Raw genomic sequence first — 5,543 nt, forward strand, 5'->3', positions numbered from 1 at the left:
GCGTTGTTAGTTGCAGGTGAAGATCGAAGTTTGTTCCTTGTTGGAACATGGAGATGTTGTTCCTTGTTGGAACATGTTTACTTGTTGGGATATCACAATATATCTTACTTAATTAATGCATCTATATACTTGGTAAAGGGTGGAAGGCTCGGCCTTATGCCTGGTGTTTTGTTCCACTCTTGCCGCCCTAGTTTCCGTCATATCGGTGTTATGTTCCCGGATTTTGCGTCCCTTACGCGGTTGGGCTATAATGGGAACCCCTTGACAGTTCGCCTTAAGTAAAGCTTCTCCAGCAATGCCCAACATTGGTTTTACCATTTGCCACCTAGCCTTTTTCCCTTGGGAGTCGCACATCCCGAGGGTCATCTTTATCTTAACCCCCCCGGGCCAGTGCTTGTCTAAGTGTTGGTCCGAACTAGAGTCCTGTGCAGCGCCCCCTCGGGGCAACTCGAGGTTTGATTTTAGTTGTACGGAGCGCTCATCTGAGTGTGCCCTGAGAAAGAGATATGTGCAGCTCCTATCGGGATTTGTCGGCACATTCGGGCGGTGTTGCTGGTTTAGTTTTACCCTGTCGAAATGTCTTGTTGTACCGGGATACCGAGTCTAATCGGAGTGTCTCGGGTGGAGGTCTATTCCTTCGTTGACCGTGAGAGCTTGTCATGGGCTAAGCTGGGACCCCCCTGCAGGGATTGAACTTTCGAAAGCCGTGCCCGCGGTTATGGGCAGATGGGAATTTGTTAACGTCCGGTTGTAGAAAACCCGAAGTTGACCTTAATTAAAATACATCAACCGTGTGTGTAACCGTGATGGTCTCTTTCCGGCGGAGTCCGGGAAGTGAACACGGTTGTTGGAGTTATGCTTGACGTAGGTAGTCCAGGATCACTTCTTGATCATACTTTTATCGACCGTGCTTTGCCTTCTCTTCTCGCTCTCATTTGCGTATGTTAGCCACCATATATGCTAGTCGCTTGCTGCAGCTCCACCTCATTACTCCATCCTTCCTATTAGCTTAAATAGTCTTGATCTCGCGGGTGCGAGATTGCTGAGTCCCCGTGGCTCACAGATACTTCCAAAACCAGTTTGCAGGTGCCTATGTTACCGAGCAGGAGACGCAACCAAGCTCAAGGAGGAGCTCGATGAAGATCTTGCCCTTTGTGCTGTTTCATTTTAGTTGATCAGTAGTGGAGCCCAGTTGGGGTCGATCGGGGACCTTTGTCGCATTTGGGGTTCTTCTTTTATTTTGGTTTCGTAGTCGGACCGTGAGTGTATTTGGTTGTTGTAATGCTTTATTCATGTATTTGTGTGAAGTGGCGATTGTAAGCCAGCTATGTATCTCTTTCCCTTATGTATTACATGGGTTGTGTGAAGATTACCTCACTTGCGACATTGCTTTCAATGCGGTTATGCCTCTAAGTCGTGCTTCGACACGTGGGAGATATATCCGCATCGAAGGCGTTACATTGTGCTACTGATAAGGCTTACTTTGCCTGTTCAAGGCAGTACAACATAATATCTTTGTATACATGTCATTAGGTTTTAACTAGGTCCCCTAGCTAGGGTTGCTTAGTTCATGCTTATCACAAGCTCTTGTTTGCTTACCTACTAATGCCATTAGCTGCTATACTTTAAAAAATAAATCCAGCCTGGTGTGTCACATTCTAGGAGCGAAGACAATTGGGCATGCCTAAAGCAGAAACTCGTGGAGGAACAAAAAGGTATATGGGGTAGTCAAGATATGTCTAAAGCAAGAGGTTGCTAATCAGACGGCAATAATTGTTTGTGGCGACTCTTGTTGACCATCAGCTTTTGGAACACCAACCTGTCTTCTCTCTTAATTAATTTATTTACTTAACAAAGGTAAGCACTACATGTTCATGGCCTTAGCCACACTTGGCTTTGGTGCCATAAGCAGCAAATGGCTTATGGCCTTTTGCTTTCTAGCAGAAAGGTGTGCCGGTTTTTAGATAGGTCGGACACACAAATTAATGTGCACTTCTCATTGAGAAAAACACGACTTCATGAGTTTCTGATTTATATGTTTCTTGGTCGGTCTGGCATGAGATAAAACTGCAACATTAAAGCATTTTGCGTGAGGAAAACATGAAACTTTTTCTCTTACTCTAATAACCAGCGCGACTCTCGAATTGTCACGCAAATGTGTAGGCCTGTCATCTGAAAACGCAGAAGGAGAAATCAAGAAACGGTCAGTGCTAATAAACTTCTCCTATCGTAGTTGAGAAACCTTTCAATTATAAAAACAGAGGAGATATGGCGTGACTTCTTTTATCATCCACAATTGTTAGTGGCTTCAACTTTCAGTCCACCCATCGTTCCCTGTTACGTGTGCAAGATCAGCACACCAAATGTGGGAACGTCATCTCTTGCCAAAGCAAAGCAAAGCACATCACATCGATGGCAGGATTAACAATGGTTTTGCGCCTCAGATTACTAATTAGGGAAATTTAAAATCATATTGACCTATCAATGATTGCGCGACAGGCAATCCGGTTATAGCATAACACGATAAGCGTAGCGACCGAAGGATTCGATTTTACAAGGTAAAGAAGGCCATATCTTGCACGGATTATAAGAAGAAAAAAGGCATTGCATACGTTATAGTGCTTTATGTTTAACTAAAGTCCAAAGCAGCATAATACACTTGCACGGCGATGCTTACTTCACTGGGGAAAAAGACTTTGAAGAAATGAAACCACCAAGTGTACGATAGATATCAGAAAATATCTGGTGGAAATACTATATGAAAACCAAACAAAATTGTATATATATAAATTCTTAAAATATAGTACAACCTCTATACACTAATATATGGCATTTTGCAGTTTAATTTAAACTGCAAAAACGTCTTACATTACTTTATTGAGGGAGTAGGATGGATGTTGGTCTATGGACACTTGAATTTCAAATTCACAGTCAAATTCAACTCTGGTGTGGTTATTGATGGTGTTGGAAACACACTCAACCTGATCATGAATATCAATCATTGCATGCAATCGAAGGACAAGTACGAATTTAGTATGTGCAATTTGAATTCGCGGATATAAGATGAAGTACTTGATTAACAAAGTGAGGTCCAAATGACGCGTAGTACATGAGGTCATGTTGTCCCTCGTCTCTATGGCAAAGGGTAGCAATCTCTAAAACTCAATCAAACAAAACTCACACCCTAATTCAATACCCTAAGGGAGGTATTTAAGCGGGGTCAATGGGGGAATTCAGCCAACCCACGAAGGAGGGAGGGGTCGGATATGTTAAATGATAGGCTTGTAGAAATTATATAGGCTAGTATTTTGTGACATGTTGTCACGTACTGTACCTACACGTACATGTAATCTTGGGTGCGGCAGGTTGTTAGCTAGGATAAGTTTATCTTTGTATAGCTTGGAGTAGAGGCCAAGCCTAGTAACAACATGGGCATCTCATCTTGTAATCTGACATCTCTATATAACACGTACGCGTCCCTGCCGAACAACATATGCTTCCACAATTCTCTTTCTTCCATGGTAATCAGAGCAATCCTCGAGCTCATCCATGGCGACGTCTTCAAGTTCCTTCCTCTCATCGCCATTCGCTCACGCTGCCACAGAGAAGCTTACCAAGGGCAACCAAGCCCTGTGGCGAGCGACCGTGCTCTCCGCCATCCGGGGAGCCCAGATGGCGAAGTACCTCGACGTTGAGCAGCAGCTGCCGCCCATGCGGATCGACGTGGCCTCCGCCGACGGCAAGACCACGGCGAAAGTGCCGAACCCTGACTTCCAAACCTGGTATGCGCAAGACCAACAAGTCTTCTCCTATCTCCTGATGACTCTTCCTCGTGAGATAGCCATCCAGGTTGCATCCTGTCATACCTCAGCGGAGCTCTGGAACATGGTCAAAGGGATGCTTGCATCTCGCACTCGATCGCAGACCACCAACGTTCGCATCACCCTCGCCAACCTGCAGAAGGGCAACCTTTCCATCACCGACTATGTCGGGAAAGTCAGAACACTCACCGACGAGCTGATCGCCGCGGGGAAGAGGGTGGATGAGGAAGACATTGTCTCCCACATCCTCGCCGGACTCGATGAAGATTTAGATCCGATGGTTTCTGCTATGTGCTCCAGGGTGGAGCCGGTCACTGCAGCTGAGCTTTTCTCGCAGCTGCTCAGCTTCGAGACGAGGCTAAATCTTCGTGGCGGCGGGTCTCAGTCCTCCGCCAACAGCGCCACCCGAGGCCGCAAGCAAGGGGCAGAGGTGGTGACCGCGGCCGCAGACAAGCTGGCAATGGTGGTGACCGCGGCGGCCGTGGCTATTCCAGGCCAGGAGGTCGTGGCGGTGGTGGTCATGGCGGCAACAATGGAGGCAGCAGCGGAGGCAACTACAACAACCATGCCTCTGCTCCTTGGGTGCAGTGTCAGATCTGCGGGAAGATGGGCCATCCGGCATGGAAGTGCTTGAAATGGTATGATGAGTCCTACCAAGGCATGGAGGAGAAATCGGCCAATATTGCAGCCCGCAGTATGGCGTAGACACCAACTGGTACCTTGACAGTGGTGCTACTGATCATATCACAGGCAACCTGGAGAAGCTGACCGTACGTGATCGCTACAACGGCAATGAACATATACATACTGCAAGCAGGTCAGGTATGGATATTAAACATATTGGTCGTTCAGCAATTCATACCCTAGATCGTGATCTCTACTTAAACAATATCCTTCATGTACCCGAAGCAAATAAAAGTCTCATCTCTGCTAGTCGTCTTGCCATTGAAAACAACTCCTTTGTTGAAATTCACCCTTATTCTTTTTCTGTTAAGGATCGGGGAACGAGGAAGGTACTACTCCAAGACAAGGGTAGGAGACGTCTCTAACCGATTAGGCACACGAGCACCGACGTCAAGAAGCAAGTGCTAAGTGCTACCAAGCTATCTCCGGATAGGTGGCACCGACGTCTAGGGCATCCTTCTTCTGTTATTGTTAGCAAAGTCATTAGTCAAAATAATCTGTCGTGTGCCAGTTATTTCAATAAAGAGTCTGTATGTGATGCATGCCAAAAGGGCAAAAGTCACCAACTTCCTTATCCAAATTCAATAAGTGAATCAAAATTTCCTTTAGAGCTTGTGTTCTCTAATGTTTGGGGTCTTGCTGTGGAAACAGTAGGAAGAAAGCAATATTATGTGAGTTTCATAGATGATTTCAGTAAATTTACATGGATCTATCTTATCAAACACAAGTCCAAGGTGTTTCAAAAGTTTCATGATTTGCAGAAACTTGTAGAGCGACAATTTGATCGCAAAATTCTTGCTCTCCAAACGGATTGGCGAGGGGAGTATGTTAAACTCAACTCCTTCTTTACCAAAATAGGTATATCTCACCATGTCTCTTGTCCTCATGCACACCAATAGAATGGTTCAGCTGAAAGGAAACATCGTCATATCGTTGAAGTAGGTTTCTCTCTTCTTGCTCAAGCTTCTATGCCCCTGAAGTTTTGGGATGAAGCTTTCATTGTCGCAACCTACTTGATAAATCGGATTTCAATGTTTT

General features: G+C 45.5%; 1 pseudogene; it reads left to right on the forward strand.

Annotated features, from left to right (window-relative positions):
* The first annotated feature begins 4,035 nt into the window (after window positions 1-4,035).
* On the forward strand, window positions 4,036-4,174 carry LOC123155169 (uncharacterized; annotated as a pseudogene).
* The last annotated feature ends 1,369 nt before the right edge of the window (window positions 4,175-5,543 follow it).

Source organism: Triticum aestivum, chromosome 7A, assembly GCF_018294505.1.
Source record: "Triticum aestivum cultivar Chinese Spring chromosome 7A, IWGSC CS RefSeq v2.1, whole genome shotgun sequence".
Taxonomy (NCBI): Eukaryota; Viridiplantae; Streptophyta; class Magnoliopsida; order Poales; family Poaceae; genus Triticum; species Triticum aestivum.